At 48.6% G+C, this 17,702-nt stretch overlaps 1 long non-coding RNA gene across 1 annotated transcript in view; it reads right to left on the bottom strand.

Annotated features, from left to right (window-relative positions):
• Positions 1-13,447, bottom strand: part of LOC144807997 (uncharacterized) — a 36,842-nt gene extending 23,395 nt beyond the window's left edge. The window contains exon 1 of the long non-coding RNA XR_013606558.1: positions 13,407-13,447. This is a non-coding gene — a long non-coding RNA (uncharacterized LOC144807997). The remainder of the gene's footprint in view (positions 1-13,406) is intronic.
• Positions 13,448-17,702: the final 4,255 nt, after the last annotated feature.

The following is a 17,702-nucleotide window of genomic DNA, read 5'->3' as shown; positions in this document are numbered from 1 at the left end:
CGGTAGAGGGGTAGAGTGAGGGCGGTAGAGGGGTAGAGGGAGGGCAGTAGAGTGAGGGTGGTAGAGTGAGGTCAGTAGAGTGGTAGAGTGAGGGTGGTAGTGTGAGGGCGGTAGAGTGGTAGAGTGAGGGCGGTAGAGTGAAGGCGGTAGAGTGAGGGTAGTAGAGTGGTAGAGTGAGGGCGGTAGAGTGGTACAGTGAGGGCGGTTGAGTGAGGGCGGTAGAGTGGTAGAGTGAGGGCGGTAGAGTGAGGGTGGTAGAGTGGTAGAGTGAGGGCAGTAGAGTGGTAGAGTGAGGGCAGTAGAGTGAAGGCGGTAGAGTGAGGGCAGTAGAGTGGTAGACTGAGGGCGGTAGAGTGAAGGCAGTAGAGTGAGGGCAGTAGAATGGTAGAGTGAGGGCGGTAGAGTGGTAGAGTGAGGGCGGTAGAGTGGTAGAGTGAGGGTGGTAGAGTGAAGGCGGTAGAGTGAGGCAGTAGAGTGGTAGAGTGAGGGCGGTAGAGTGGTAGAGTGAGGGCGGTTGAGTGAGGGCGGTAGAGTGGTAGAGTGAGGGCAGTAGAGTGAGGGCGGTATAGTGGTAGAGTGAGGGCAGTAGAGTGGTATAGTGAGGGCAGTAGAGATGTAGTGTGAGGGCAGTAGAGTGGTAGAGTGAGGGCGGTAGAGTGGTAGAGTGAGGGCAGTAGAGTGGTAGAGTGAGGGAGGTAGAGTGAGGGCGGTAGATTGGTAGAGTCAGAGGTGTTGGTAGGGGTACCTGTCAGACAGTGCTTTATGAGTTGAATATGCGCTGAGATTGTTTCCTGAGGTGGGAAAGCTGGTATGTGTAAAGCAGTGTCCCCCGAGATGGTAATGTGGCACGTGTGAAGCAAAGCTTCCAGAGTGACATTTGTGGTTAAGTTGTACCCTTCTTCACATTACATAGTGCTTTGCTTACATTTTTGTCTCTTGTGGTACAGGATGAATTCATGAAAAGAAATCGTGAATTGGATCACCTCCATCGTAACAAAATGTCAAAAATAAAACTCAGGAGATTAACAACATCCACGAAACCAACAGAGTCCTGAGAGGTTGGAGAAGTTTTTGAAAAGAAATGAAATGTGAATAAACAAGGGAGGGTTAGTAGTGTGTTGACGAAGGAGAAGAGAAGTGGGGGCAGAGCGTTGAGTAGGGCTAGCAGCAGTGCGAGGAGGAAGGGGAGCAGTAGCACATGGAGGAAAGGGGAAAAGCATTGCCACTAGGTGTTGGAGAGCAACAAAGGAGACGGTGGGGGGGAACAATGGTTAGTCGGCGGGTGAGGGAACAACCGAGGTGCTTGAGACTGACCAGCTGCACGAAGAGGAAGAAAGTATTCGCAGAACTTTAAAAACCGTAACATGCTCCTTGGAAAATGCATTTACAGTGAAGAAATTTGTGAACGTGTTGGGTTAAGTTTTAAGTGAATTTTACGTTACCCTACAGTGAAGTTACTGACCTTGTAGAATATAAGAGAGCCAGACTGCAGAAAGAAATAAAACAAACAAGTGGGGGGCTGCTGGTGGAGCACTCATGGAGTGCTTAAACAACAAAAAAAAAGTGCTTGGCGCGGCACAGCCTGCAGTGGCCCGGAGAGGACAAGTAGTTCACGCAATCTGAACACTTACAATATTAAATGTACAAAAGCAGCAAGTGTCAGTGTTCATACAACAAAAAAAAGTGCTTGGCGCGGCGTATCCTGCAGTGGCCTACAGTGGCCCGGAGAGCACAAGTAGTTCACGCAATCTGAACACATACAATATTAAATGTAGAAAAGCAGCATGTGTCAGTGGTGTTCATACAGCGTGCTCAGCTGTCTACTGCATGCAAATGAGATATGCGTCACTGTTTCCCTTATCAGATCAAGAACATCGCCGAAAGAAAAAACAAGAAAGGCCAGAGCTGCACAAAAAAGCGAGTCTAACAGAGGGCAGAAGGGCAGAAAAACAGGAAAAAACTAGTCCAATAGGGGCAGAAAGGCACTAAAAGCTAGCCTAACAGGGGCAGAAAAAACGCAAAATGAAAGCCTTTGATGCAGCAGGGGGTGGAGCGGATCCCTTTGAAGTGAAGCTGCTGGCGGCACCACGCTGGGGAAGCAACAGATGGCTGGCTTTGATGTGGTGATGCCAGGCAGGCAGGCAGGCGGATAGAAGTGCGTGCACTGGACACATGCACTTCTGGAAATCCGCATTTTTGAGAGCTTAGTTTAGCTCTTAGTTTAGCCCCAATAGTCTCGTCCTATTCATTCCTTGCGGAATGGAATAGGAAGAGACCTAAAAAACATTTGTTTCAAAAAGCTTTACATTTAAAATGCGATTGTCTTAGAAGCATTCAGAGTAATTTTAAAAGCGATACATCAATCATTCAAAATACTCTGGCTTAAAGAGACTGTGCAAACAAGCAAGTTCTCAGTTAGTATTCTCTGGTACCGTGGGTCTGACCTGTGTTAGTTTCTCTGATTCTTCCTGTTTCTCTTGCTAAGCCATGGCAGCTTCTTGAGCTGTGCAGGGTGTGGGCATCTTGAAGGGCAGCCCCAGCTCTACCCCTCCCACCCACCCCAATGAACGCGCTACGGCTTAGCAAGAGAAACAGGAAGAATCTGATCTGAGCCTCTTGTCACCATACATTAGAAATAAACAGACTTGCTGAATAAATGTTGCAAAAATGTAACAGACTCACTCAGTAACTCGAATGACTCAGCGAGCCTGTCTGCTCTGACACTTCTGTAAAGTTAGGGAAGGATTAGCAGAATGAGCAGCTTCTACTCCCATGGGACCACCGAGAGCAAAGGAGATACAGTGGCCCCGGCTCAACCCTGACCCCTTTTTGAAGAATATTGAAATACACATGTAGCTGGGGCGGTTAACAGGGAGGATCTAGATCAGTGATACTCACAGTACGGCCAGGGGGCCGCATAAGGCCCTCCAGGTCTTTACATGCGGATGCCTGGGCAGCACCAGCACTGGGCTGCCGTTTACTCGACTGAGCACTAACTAGAAAAAAAAACGTATGTATACAGCAAACACTTATTTAAAGGTTAATTGCAGGTAGGAAAAGGAGGTAACTAGGCCTTTAACTTTAGGAACACTTTCATTCTGGCATCAGTGCGGGCCTCGGTCACACCATAGACCAAACTTTGCGGCCCCGGGAAAATGTTTGTGAGTAACCGTGACCTAGATCATCAAAAGGCGGGAGTAGTTAGACAGGAGGACAAAACAGAAGCATGCATCTCTAAAAGGCACAAACAGGAACCAATGAAAACAAGCATTGGCATAGCCAATAGGTTGCGCCTTTGGGACCTTATAATTGTTTAGCCATGCAACAGTTGATGTTGTTTCACCAAGGATATTGTGCTGGATAACTAAACACTTATTAGGTCCCAGAGGCGAGACCTACTGGCTATGCCAATGCTTGTTCACCTGATGGGCATTGGCTGACCGCTACCTGGTTACTGAGGCCCTAGTGAGGATGAGGCATATTAGGGGGAGTTTTAGCCACATCAGATGATGCTGTGCAGGCCCAGGCCCAGGTACAATGAGGCGCAGTCGCTGCTGCCTGGGAGTGTGTTCTTTCACTTTCAATTGACGGGGCTGCCTCCCTTTACTCTGGCGAAAGCCAAAAACGGAATTCAAGTCGATCTTCTCCAGTCCTGTCAAGTATCACGCATCACATGTGACACTCACGCATTTCAGAGTGGTGTTCCGCAACACCGCACTGAAATGCATTGTCACGTATTTACAGCTCGCCAGCTGTGTGCCACCGGCGTCGCCTGTGCACGCACCTGTGCGCCGGCTCTGCTTCTCTGAGAGAGGTGGTGCCAGCCAGCAGCTGCTTGCTGGGCTCTGAGTAGAATTCATAAATAGTTAAAGAAGATCCACTGACAGCTCTCAGCTCTGGGGCAGCTGCGAGCGCCACAATGTATCTGCCCAGGAAGCTTGTGCAGTCTCGTGCCTGGCTCCAGGCAGGCTGCATTGTAATTATCTCCTGCGGCGCCCCGCGGCTAAACGGACACACAGTGCGCTGCCAATTACCGGCGGGCAGGGCCTACCCTCAGCAGTCGTTGCTCCTGGCTGTCATTCATACTGCGGCACTGTGGGGGGTGGCCGGGATAATTATCCAGATGTGCCGCCGTAGTCCCAGTGGTTGCTCCTGCTGTGGAATATCCGGATGTGACATGCTCTCTGCCTCGGCTCCCTCATGTCCTGGGACACAGGAGAAAGGAAGTGAGGTTGGTCAGAAGTGGCGGGGGACTCGAATCTGAGTCGAGTGAATCCTGCAGTGTCTGCGCGTATTTGTTTGCAATGGTAGGTGACCGTAGAGCCTGAGGAGGAATGGACTCGAATCTGAGGCGAGTGAATCCTGCAGCGTCTGCGCATATTTGTTTGCAATGGTAGGTGACCGTAGAGCCTGAGGAGGAATGGACACGAATCTGAGTCGAGTGAATCCTGCAGTGTCTGCGCATATTTGTTTGCAATGGTAGGTGACCGTAGAGCCTGAGGAGGAATGGACTCGAATCTGAGGCGAGTGAATCCTGCAGCGTCTGCGCATATTTGTTTGCAATGGTAGGTGACCGTAGAGCCTGAGGAGGAATGGACTCGAATCTGAGGCGAGTGAATCCTGCAGGGTCTGCGCATATTTGTTTGCAATGGTAGGGGACCGTAAAGCCTGAGGAGGAATAGACTCGAATCTGAGGCGAGTGAATCCTGCAGCGTCTGCGCATATTTGTTTGCAATGGTAGGTGACCGTAGAGCCTGAGGAGGAATGGACTCGAATCTGAGGCGAGTAAATCCTGCAGCGTCTGCGCATATTTGTTTGCAATGGTAGGTGACCGTAGAGCCTGAGTAGGAATGGACTCGAATCTGAGGCAAGTGAATCCTGCAGTGTCTGCGCGTATTTGTTTACAATGGTAGGTGACCGTAGAGCCTGAGGAGGAATGGACTTGAATCTGAGTCGAGTGAATCCTGCAGGGTCTGCGCATATTTGTTTGCAATGGTAGGTGACCGTAGAGCCTGAGGAGGAATGGACTCGAATCTGAGTCGAGTGAATCCTGCAGGGTCTGCGCATATTTGTTTACAATGGTAGGGGACCGTAGAGCCTGAGGAGGAATGGACTCGAGTCTGAGGCAGCTGCGCATATTTGTTTGCAATGGTAGGGGACCGTAGAGCCTGAGTAGGAATGGACTCGATTCTGAGGCGAGTGAATCCTGCAGCGTCTGCGCATATTTGTTTGCAATGGTAGGGGACCGTAGAGCCTGAGGAGGAATGGACTCGAATCTGAGGCGAGTGAATCCTGCAGGGTCTGCGCATATTTGTTTGCAATGGTAGGTGACCGTAGAGCCTGAGGAGGAATGGACTCGAATCTGAGGCGAGTGAATCCTGCAGCGTCTGCGCATATTTGTTTGCAATGGTAGGTGACCGTAGAGCCTGAGGAGGAATGGACTCGAATCTGAGGCGAGTGAATCCTGCAGCGTCTGCGCATATTTGTTTGCAATGGTAGGGGACCGTAGAGCCTGAGGAGGAATGGACTCGAATCTGAGGCGAGTGAATCCTGCAGGGTCTGCGCATATTTGTTTGCAATGGTAGGTGACCGTAGAGCCTGAGGAGGAATGGACTCGAATCTGAGGCGAGTGAATCCTGCAGCGTCTGAGCATATTTGTTTGCAATGGTAGGTGACCGTAGAGCCTGAGGAGGAATGGACTCGAATCTGAGGCGAGTGAATCCTGCAGGGTCTGCGCATATTTGTTTGCAATGGTTGGTGACCGTAGAGCCTGAGGAGGAATGGACTTGAATCTGAGGCAAGTGAATCCTGCAGTGTCTGCGCGTATTTGTTTACAATGGTAGGTGACCGTAGAGCCTGAGGAGGAATGGACTTGAATCTGAGTCGAGTGAATCCTGCAGGGTCTGCGCATATTTGTTTGCAATGGTAGGTGACTGTAGAGCCTGAGGAGGAATGGACTCGAATCTGAGGCGAGTGAATCCTGCAGCGTCTGAGCATATTTGTTTGCAAAGGTAGGTGACCGTAGAGCCTGAGGAGGAATGGACTCGAATCTGAGTCGAGTGAATCCTGCAGCGTCTGCGCATATTTGTTTGCAATGGTAGGTGACCGTAGAGCCTGAGGAGGAATGGACTCGAATCTATTTGTTTGCAATGGTAGGGGACCGTAGAGCCTGAGAAGGAATAGACTCGAATCTGAGGCGAGTAAATCCTGCAGCGTCTGCGCATATTTGTTTGCAATGGTAGGTGACCGTAGAGCCTGAGTAGGAATGGACTCGAATCTGAGGCAAGTGAATCCTGCAGTGTCTGCGCGTATTTGTTTACAATGGTAGGTGACCGTAGAGCCTGAGGAGGAATGGACTTGAATCTGAGTCGAGTGAATCCTGCAGGGTCTGCGCATATTTGTTTGCAATGGTAGGTGACCGTAGAGCCTGAGGAGGAATGGACTCGAATCTGAGTCGAGTGAATCCTGCAGGGTCTGCGCATATTTGTTTACAATGGTAGGGGACCGTAGAGCCTGAGGAGGAATGGACTCGAGTCTGAGGCAGCTGCGCATATTTGTTTGCAATGGTAGGGGACCGTAGAGCCTGAGTAGGAATGGACTCGATTCTGAGGCGAGTGAATCCTGCAGCGTCTGCGCATATTTGTTTGCAATGGTAGGGGACCGTAGAGCCTGAGGAGGAATGGACTCGAATCTGAGGCGAGTGAATCCTGCAGGGTCTGCGCATATTTGTTTGCAATGGTAGGTGACCGTAGAGCCTGAGGAGGAATGGACTCGAATCTGAGGCGAGTGAATCCTGCAGCGTCTGCGCATATTTGTTTGCAATGGTAGGTGACCGTAGAGCCTGAGGAGGAATGGACTCGAATCTGAGGCGAGTGAATCCTGCAGCGTCTGCGCATATTTGTTTGCAATGGTAGGGGACCGTAGAGCCTGAGGAGGAATGGACTTGAATCTGAGGCGAGTGAATCCTGCAGGGTCTGCGCATATTTGTTTGCAATGGTAGGTGACCGTAGAGCCTGAGGAGGAATGGACTCGAATCTGAGGCGAGTGAATCCTGCAGCGTCTGAGCATATTTGTTTGCAAAGGTAGGTGACCGTAGAGCCTGAGGAGGAATGGACTCGAATCTGAGGCGAGTGAATCCTGCAGCGTCTGCGCATATTTGTTTGCAATGGTAGGTGACCGTAGAGCCTGAGGAGGAATGGACTCGAATCTGAGGCGAGTGAATCCTGCAGCGTCTGAGCATATTTGTTTGCAATGGTAGGTGACCGTAGAGCCTGAGGAGGAATGGACTCGAATCTGAGGCGAGTGAATCCTGCAGGGTCTGCGCATATTTGTTTGCAATGGTTGGTGACCGTAGAGCCTGAGGAGGAATGGACTCGAATCTGAGGCGAGTGAATCCTGCAGGGTCTGCGCATATTTGTTTGCAATGGTAGGTGACCGTAGAGCCTGAGGAGGAATGGACTTGAATCTGAGTTGAGTGAATCCTGCAGGGTCTGCGCATATTTGTTTGCAATGGTAGGTGACCGTAGAGCCTGAGGAGGAATGGACTCGAATCTGAGTCGAGTGAATCCTGCAGGGTCTGCCCATATTTGTTTGCAATGGTAGGGGACCGTAGAGCCTGAGGAGGAATGGACTCGAATCTGAGGCGAGTGAATCCTGCAGGGTCTGCGCATATTTGTTGGCAATGGTAGGTGAACGTAGAGCCTGAGGAGGAATGGACTTGAATCTGAGGCGAGTGAATCCTGCAGGGTCTGCGCATATTTGTTGGCAATGGTAGGTGACCGTAGAGCCTGAGGAGGAATGGACTTGAATCTGAGGCGAGTGAATCCTGCAGGGTCTGCGCATATTTGTTTGCAATGGTAGGTGACCGTAGAGCCTGAGGAGGAATGGACTCGAATCTGAGGCGAGTGAATCCTGCAGGGTCTGCGCATATTTGTTTGCAATGGTAGGTGACCGTAGAGCCTGAGGAGGAATGGACTCGAATCTGAGTCGAATGAATCCTGCAGGGTCTGCGCATATTTGTTTGCAATGGTAGGGGACCGTAGAGCCTGAGGAGGAATTGACTCGAATCTGAGGCGAGTGAATCCTGCAGGGTCTGCCCATATTTGTTTGCAATGGTAGGTGACCGTAGAGCCTGAGGAGGAATGGACTTGAATCTGAGGCGAGTGAATCCTGCAGGGTCTGCGCATATTTGTTTGCAATGGTAGGTGACCGTAGAGCCTGAGGAGGAATGGACTCGAATCTGAGGCGAATGAATCCTGCAGGGTCTGCGCATATTTGTTTGCAATGGTAGGTGACCGTAGAGCCTGAGGAGGAATGGACTCGAATCTGAGGCGAGTGAATGCTGCAGGGTCTGCGCATATTTGTTTGCAATGGTAGGTGACCGTAGAGCCTGAGGAAGAATGTACCGTTTTTTTTGGGGCTGGTGGCTGTATTACGTTCAAAATAAGGTTGACTTGTTCTGAGAGCTTGTAAGTGAACGCAGTGCATGGTCTTGTACGTTTTTTGCAAACTGCATTAGGACTAAGCATGGCAGTTATTGTGTGTTTTTTTGGAGGTGTAGAAAGTATTGTTGCTTTTTATATTTGTATGTTACGGCGTTGTGATCGGTTGCACGTTGTTGGTAGTGTCTCACAGAGAGCAGTTAATAAAAGCAGATTCGCTGCGTTTACCTAATCGGCTTTGACCATATTTAATCACACTTACACGTCTATCAGTTAGCCTCAAAGATCCCCGTTTTTTTCGTTGCATTCTTCCTCTTCTTGGAACTAATGATCATCACCCGGCTCTAGATGGGAGAGGGAGCAGAGGGCTCTAGATGGGAGAGGGAGCAGAGGGCTCTAGATGGGAGAGGGAGCAGAGGGCTCTAGATGGGAGAGGGAGCAGAGGGCTCTAGATGGGAGAGGGAGCAGAGGGCTCTAGATGGTAGAGTGAGCAGAGGGCTCTAGATGGGAGAGTGAGCAGAGGGCTCTAGATGGGAGAGGGAGCAGAGGGCTCTAGATGGGAGAGGGAGCAGAGGGCTCTAGATGGTAGAGGGAGCAGAGGGCTCTAGATGGTAGAGGGAGCAGAGGGAGCAGAGGGCTCTAGATGGGAGAGGGAGCAGAGGGCTCTAGATGGGAGAGGGAGCAGAGGGCTCTAGATGGGAGAGGGAGCAGAGGGCTCTAGATGGGAGAGGGAGCAGAGGGCTCTAGATTGGAGAGGGAGCAGAGGGCTCTAGATGGGAGAGGGAGCAGAGGGCTCTAGATGGGAGAGGGAGCAGAGGGCTCTAGATGGTAGAGGGAGCAGAGGGCTCTAGATGGAAGAGGGAGCAGAGGGCTCTAGATGGGAGAGGGAGCAGAGGGCTCTAGATGGGAGAGGGAGCAGAGGGCTCTAGATGGGAGAGGGAGCAGAGGGCTCTAGATGGTAGAGGGAGCAGAGGGCTCTAGATGGGAGAGGGAGCAGAGGGCTCTAGATGGGAGAGGGAGCAGATGTGGCTCTAGATGGGAGAGGGAGCAGAGGGCTCTAGATGGGAGAGGGAGCAGAGGGCTCTAGATGGGAGAGGGAGCAGATGTGGCTCTAGATGGTACTCTAGATGGGAGAGGGAGCAGAGGGCTCTAGATGGGAGAGGGAGCAGAGGGCTCTAGATGGGAGAGGGAGCAGATGTGGCTCTAGATGGTAGAGGGAGCAGAGGGTTCTAGATGGGAGAGGGAGCAGAGGGCTCTAGATGGGAGAGGGAGCAGAGGGCTCTAGATGGGAGAGGGAGCAGAGGGCTCTAGATGGGAGAGGGAGCAGAGGGCTCTAGATGGTAGAGGGAGCAGAGGGCTCTAGATGGGAGAGGGAGCAGAGGGCTCTAGATGGGAGAGGGAGCAGAGGGCTCTAGATGGTAGAGGGAGCAGCGGGCTCTAGATGGGAGAGGGAGCAGAGGGCTCTAGATGGGAGAGGGAGCGGAGGGCTCTAGATGGGAGAGGGAGCAGAGGGCTCTAGATAGTAGAGGGAGCAGAGGGCTCTAGATGGGAGATGGAGCAGAGGGCTCTAGATGGGAGAGGGAGCAGATGTGGCTCTAGATGGGAGAGGAAGCAGAGGGCTCTAGATGGGAGAGGGAGCAGAGGGCTCTAGATGGGAGAGGGAGCAGAGGGCTCTAGATGGGAGAGGGAGAGGGCTCTAGATGGTAGAGGGAGCAGAGGGCTCTAGATGGGAGAGGGAGCAGAGGGCTCTAGATGGGAGAGGGAGCAGATGTGGCTCATTTGCTGCCACATTCACAGCGGTAGTTGTTGACCCAAGCTCTGGCTTTGGTCAACCACCACAGCTGTTCAATGTGGCTGCTTAGAAAATAAACACACTGCACCCAAATACCTTAACTGTAAAGTAGTGTTTAAGACGTTTTTCATCTGTGACGAACACTTGCTCTAATATATATGATTACGATTTTAGCTTTAAGAGTTTACCCACAGGTGTGTATGTATGATTGTGTGTATATCTATCTCCTACTGGCGGTCGCAAATAAGTTAACTGTGTAGCTTCGGTGAGCCGGACCATTACACTGTGGCTGCTGAATGTCTGACATAATATCGACAGACAGAATATCGAAATACAAATATATCGGCACAAAAATATCGACATCAAAAATATCGGAGTCATATCTTCATAAAGGTAAGTACAAAAATATCGAAAAAATAATATCGTAGTACAAAAATATCGAAATTAAAAATATCGTTTTTTAAAATGTATTAATAATAATGTAAAAATAATTTTAAAATACATATAATTTTACAAATATTAAATAAAAATATTAAAACAAAATTAAAACTAATATATATATACATTTAAAATAAATAAAACACTTAATAATTTAATGTAATTTTCTTTTTTTTAATTTCATTTAATTGATTTAATGTAAAAAAAAAATATTTTTACCCTGTACGCCTGTACCCCAAAAACCCAAAACTGAACCCTAAAAATACCCCTTTACCCAAAAACTGAAAACTGACCCTGAACCCTAAAAATACCCCTTTACCCAAGAACTGAAAACTCACCCTGAACCCTAAAAATACCCCTTTACCCAAAAACTGAAAACTGACCCTGAACCCTAAAAATACCCCTTTACCCAAAAACTGAAAACTGACCCTGAACCCTAAAAATACCCCTTTACCCAAGAACTGAAAACTCACCCTGAACCCTAAAAATACCCCTTTACCCAAAAACTGAAAACTGACCCTGAACCCTAAAAATACCCCTTTACCCAAAAACCGAAAACTGACCCTGAACCCTAAAAATACCCCTTTACCCAAGAACTGAAAACTGACCCTGAACCCTAAAAATACCCCTTTACCCAAAAACTGAAAACTGACCCTGAACCCTAAAAATACTCCTTTACCCAAAATTAATTAATATTATTTAATTACCAATTAATTATTAATTAACAACAACAATAAAGTAAATATATTAGCACATTAGCTGTAATTAATTAAATTTAATAATTAATATTATTTTTCCAAATTAATTAATTAAGAATAACAAAAAATTATATATAAAAAAATTACTCTAATTAATGTAATTAACTAATTAATATTAATTAATTACCAACTAATTAATAATTAAAAATATGTACAAAATTATATTAATTAATTAACTAATTATTATACATTAATTACCAATTAATTATTAATTAAAATATGTACAAACATATATTAATTAATTAATTATTATTAAATTACTTCCCACCCTATTCCCCTATAAACCCATAACCCGCTACAGAACATATTTATCAATTAATCAATTAATTAAAATTAATTAAAAATTAATTCTCAATTAATTATTTAATAATTCCTACTAATTAATAATTAATTTAACATAATTAAATTACTGCCCACCCTATTCCCCTATAAACCCACAACCCGCTACAGTAGTAAAAAACAATATTTAATTAAATTACATTAAAAATAAATAATAAAACATAATAAATACAATATAATATACAGTAAATTTATTTAAAAATTGATATTAGTAACATCGAAGTTATTATTTCGATATTATTGACATCGATATTTAAAACTTCGATATTACTGATATCATACTAATATTGATATTAAGACTGTCGATATTACTTACCTTCGATGTTTTGTCCCATCGATATTTAAACTTCGATATAATTGTATATCGAAATTTAAAACTCGATATTTTGTCTGTGTACCGTGGCTGCTCACTTTACTGGTGTGACTTTTTAAAGTAATACTGCCTGCTGTGCTGTGATCGCTGTGTGTGTGTCGCAGCCTCTCATGAGGCTTGCCCAGAAATCAGGCTTCCATGCCACTACTGACTGCGTCGGCCAGAGTCCTAAAGTCAGCTGACTAATTAATTTATGGTAGAGGCCCGACGCAGCTGAGCTCTGTGTTAAGGCCTCTCACATCCTGTTGTATAGTCCTGTGATTCGGCCGTCTAAACACAAGTCCTTGCTCTTGTTTGCTGGTAATTCTTAGCGGAGCCATGTGAGTCCTGCTTTCTAGATGTCCGCATTTTATTGTTTTCTAGTGGTGATGTCTGAGGCTGGTATTAGTAGTTACTTCACAAGCCTTACATTAATCCTGCTTACAGCATTCGCCTATGAATAAGGTTGCCCCTGCAGTGGCAGCCTTACTACCTCTGTTCTTCACCCCACTCCAAGTGACCTATCATGTACAACAAACACCACCCCATAAAAGTGTTTTGTTTTATACTCCTTGTTTCACCATGCTCCTTATCTTTTATTTTGGCATTTTTCAGCCTTTTTATCCTTATTCGCCTTATGTGCCATCCAAAATTCACAAGTTTATTATATGATCAGCATTGTACAAGAGAAGCAATTAAATAGCAATACAATAAAACACATACTTCCTATCACTTTTATGAAATATGTAAGTAAAGAAGACTCGGTGTCAAGAACAGGAGAATGATCACGGTCTTCAATGCTATGTCATGTGAAGTGATGCCCGCCCTCTTTCATAGCAGCCAAGCGTATGTGTGACATTTTGATAATGTCATTATAATTATGAGTTACCCACGCAGGCCTTTCTTTCTCATTGCTCAAAGAGGTCTAATTTCTGATATTTATACGTTTCCCTCGTCCTCATGGCTTGATTATTTTGCTCGCAAGAAAGAGTCACTCATAGTTGTTGAAATGTCACTCATAATCATCCCGAAGTTATGAAAATGTCACACATAGCAGTCTGAAACCTTGGCAGCTATGCTTCTCATCACAGGCTTTTCAGGCGAAACAAATGTCACCGTTTGCTGAGGCCTTGAAAAGAGTGACCCAACTCCAGCAGTGAGGGCCAATGAGCATTGTTGATACAAAATAATCATCGATCGATGCAGACAACAACAACAGATGAATCCCGTACAGCAGGCTCGAGACCCTCCCAGCCCCAGACAATCTTTGTATCTCATGGCCTCACCTGGGGTTCAATGTGGGGCCTGTTGTGCTCCCTGCTGTGGTTCTTGACCTCACCTGGGGTTCAATGTGGGGCCTGTTGTGCTCCCTGCTGTGGGTCATGACCTCGCCTGGGGTTCAATGTGGGGCCTGTTTTGCTCCCTGCTGTGGGTCTTGGCCTCACGCGGGGTTCAATGTGGGGCCTGTTGTGCTCCCTGCTGTGGGTCTTGACCTCACCTGGGGTTCAATGTGGGTTCTGTTGTGCTCCCTGCTGTGGGTCTTGTCCTCACCTGGGGTTCAATGTGGGGCCTGTTGTGCTCCCTGCTGTGGGTCTTGACCTCACCTGGGGTTCAATGTGAGGCCTGCTGTGGGTCTTGACCTCACCTGGGGTTCAATGTGGGGGCCTGTTGTGCTCCCTGCTGTGGGTCTTGACCTCACCTGGGGTTTCCTGTGGCTCTTATGCTCCCTGCTGTGGGTCTTGACCTCACCTGGGGTTTCCTGTGGCTCTTATGCTCCCTGCTGTGGGTCTTGACCTCACCTGGGGTTTCATGTGGCTGCTGTGCTCCCTGCTGTGGGTCTTGACCTCACCTGGGGTTTCCTTGGGGCTTGTTGTGCTCTCTGCTGAGACTGAGGCCAGGACTGAACCATGAGCGCGGGGTTCAAAGGGGGCCTGATCATAGACACCTGCGCATGCGCTGGGGATAGACACTGCTTCCCACAGTGCAGTTTAAAGACATTGGATTAACTGCGCATGCGCTGAGGACAGACAGGTGTAAGAAAGATTCTTTTGTTCGTCCACAGCACAGTAGGGCGACAGCTCAGCGCCAGCACAGGTCCGCGCGGGGACACAATGAATGAGAGACAACAACTGCCTCCCGCCACGGAGCACGAGGCGCCTCGCGCCACAGCACGCGCTGAGATGTATTTCAGTGCAAAGCTCCTCGGTTCGACTCCTTTATGTGGGGGGAAGTGTCTGTCCTCTACGCAGGCGCAGTGAGACTGAGTATCCTCTGTCAGGGCTGTTCACAGTCCGTTCTCCGTGCAAGGACCTAACTCGGCGCCCGGAAGTAGTGTCTTCACTTCGCAAATGCGCAGCTGTGGCGCGCGGTCCTGGTGTGATGGATGTTATTTATTTATTTATGCATTTTTATATAGCGCGGACTTTACCCGAAGGTGTCAGAGCGCTTCACATAAGGAACAGAAATGAACCATAATGGGAAACATTACATAAGAACAGATTGCAAACGCATACGTTACAGTACATAAGGTAATAGTGACATTTGTGAGCAAACAAAATACATGAGGTAGTAAAAATTGTGAGCAATCAAAAATACATGAGGTAGTAAAAATGTTGACTTCGCGCGTGCGATGGTGGCTCGTGGGGAATAACACACCGGGCCCCACACACTCCTCACAGGCATCCGGGCCCCCGGTGCCGGACTCAGGTAGGCTGCCCCCCTCTCCCCCAGGCCCTGCAGCCCCCACGGAGCGGTGCTCAAGCAGAGGTGAGGGGGCCTCTGACCCCGCGCGCTGCATGTCACATCCAATGTCCAGACGTTGAATGAAGAGCATCAATGCAGCTGCACCAGCAGGGGGAGCTGCACTGAGGGCGGTGGAAGCTGAAGGGGATCCCTGCAGGGTCTGTGTGTGACCTCGAGGATGCATTGGTGACCAGGAGCATGGATTGAAGCGCTGTGAAGTCCTGGCCTCTGCAGCACTATGAGCATGCATTGCGCTATTTCAAATAGTAATAGTAAGAGAGGCCACCATAAGAATGAGCACAAATAACCAGGGACTATAACAGCACCCTCCCCGACCACAGAGTGGAAGAGAGGCCACCATAAGAATGAGCACAAATAACCAGGGACTATAACAGCACCCTCCCCGACCACAGAGTGGAAGAGAGGCGACCCCCCACCCACAGAGTGGAAGAGAGGCGACCCCCCACCCACAAAGTGGAAGAGAGGCGGCCACAGAAATGTGCTCAAATAACCAGGGACTATAACAACACCCTCCCCACCCACAGAGTGTAAGAGAGGCCACCATAAGAATGAGCACAAATAACCAGGGACTATAACAGCACCTCCCCGACCACAGAGTGGAAGAAAGGCGACCCCCCACCCACAGAGTGTAAGAGAGGCCACCATAAGAATGAGCACAAATAACCAGGGATTATAACATCACCCTCCCCACCCACAGAGTGTAAGAGAGGCGACCGTAACAATGAGCACAAATAACCAGGGACTATAACAGCACCTCCCCGACCACAGAGTGCAAGAGAGGCGACCCCCCACCCACAGAGTGGAAGAGAGGCGGCCACAGAAATGTGCACAAATAACCAGGGACTATAACAGCACCCTCCCCGACCACAGAGTGGAAGAGAGGCGACCCCCCACCCACAGAGTGGAAGAGAGGCGACCCCCCACCCACAAAGTGGAAGAGAGGCGGCCACAGAAATGTGCTCAAATAACCAGGGACTATAACAACACCCTCCCCACCCACAGAGTGTAAGAGAGGCCACCATAAGAATGAGCACAAATAACCAGGGACTATAACAGCACCTCCCCGACCACAGAGTGGAAGAGAGGCGACCCCCCACCCACAGAGTGTAAGAGAGGCCACCATAAGAATGAGCACAAATAACCAGGGATTATAACATCACCCTCCCCACCCACAGAGTGTAAGAGAGGCGACCGTAACAATGAGCACAAATAACCAGGGACTATAACAGCACCTCCCCGACCACAGAGTGCAAGAGAGGCGACCCCCCACCCACAGAGTGGAAGAGAGGCGGCCACAGAAATGTGCACAAATAACCAGGGACTATAACAGCACCTCCCCGACCACAGAGTGGAAGAGAGGCGGCCATAAGAATGAGCACAAATAACCAGGGATTACAACAGCACCCTCCCCAACCACAGAGTGTAAGAGAGGCGACCATAAGAATGAGCACAAATAACCAGGGACTATAACAGCACCTCCCCGACCACAGAGTGAAAGAGAGGCGGCCATAAGAATGAGCACAAATAACCAGGGATTACAACAGCACCCTCCCCAACCACAGAGTGTAAGAGAGGCGACCATAAGAATGAGCACAAATAACCAGGGACTATAACAACACCCTCCCTACTCACAGAGTGTAAGAGAGGCGACCATAAGAATGAGCACAAATAACCAGGGACTATAACAGCACCCTCCCCAACCACAGAGTGTAAGAGAGGCCACCATAAGAATGAGCACAAATAACCAGGGACTATAACAACACCCGCCCCGCCCCTAGAGTGTAAGAGGCGACCGTAGAAATGTGCACAAATAACCAGGGACTATAACAGCACCTCTCCGACCACAGAGTGGAAGAGAGGCGGCCATAAGAATGAGCAAAAATAACCAGGGATTACAACAGCACCCTTCCCACCCACAGAGTGCAAGAGAGGCCACCATAAGAATGAGCAAAAATAACCAGGGACTATAACAACACCCTCCCTACCAACAGAGTGTAAGAGAGGCGACCGCAACAATGAGCATAAATAACCAGGGACTATTACAGCACCCTCCCCAACCACAGAGTGTAAGAGAGGCCACCATAAGAATGAGCACAAATAACCAGGGACTATAACAGCACCCTCCCCGCCCACAGAGTGTAAGAGAGGCCACCATAAGAATGAGCACAAATAACCAGGGACTATAACAACACCCTCCCTACCAACAGAGTGTAAGAGAGGCGGCCGTAGAAATGTGCACAAATAACCAGGGACTATAACAGCACCCTCCCCGACCACACAGTGCAAGAGAGGCGACCCCCCACTCACAGAGTGGAAGAGAGGCGGTCACAGAAATGTGCACAAATAACCAGGGACTATAACAGCACCCTCCCCTCCCACAGAGTGTAAGAGAGGCCACCATAAGAATGAGCACAAATAACCAGGGACTATAACAACACCCTTCCCACCGACAGAGTGTAAGAGGTGACCGTAACAATGAGCACAAATAACCAGGGACTATAACAGCACCTCCCCGACCACAGAGTGAAAGAGAGGCGGCCATAAGAATGAGCACAAATAACCAGGGATTACAACAGCACCCTCCCCAACCACAGAGTGTAAGAGAGGCGACCATAAGAATGAGCACAAATAACCAGGGATTACAACAGCACCCTCCCTACTCACAGAGTGTAAGAGAGGCGACCATAAGAATGAGCACAAATAACCAGGGACTATAACAGCACCCTCCCTACCCACAGAGTGTAAGAGAGGCCACCATAAGAATGAGCACAAATAACCAGGGACTATAACAGCACCCTCCCTACCCACAGAGTGTAAGA

The sequence above is a fragment of the Lissotriton helveticus genome, chromosome 1_2 (assembly GCF_964261635.1).
Source record: "Lissotriton helveticus chromosome 1_2, aLisHel1.1, whole genome shotgun sequence".
Classification (NCBI taxonomy): domain Eukaryota; kingdom Metazoa; phylum Chordata; class Amphibia; order Caudata; family Salamandridae; genus Lissotriton; species Lissotriton helveticus.
The sequence above is the reverse complement of the archived record's forward strand: the minus strand, read 5'-3'. Positions and strand labels throughout refer to the sequence as shown.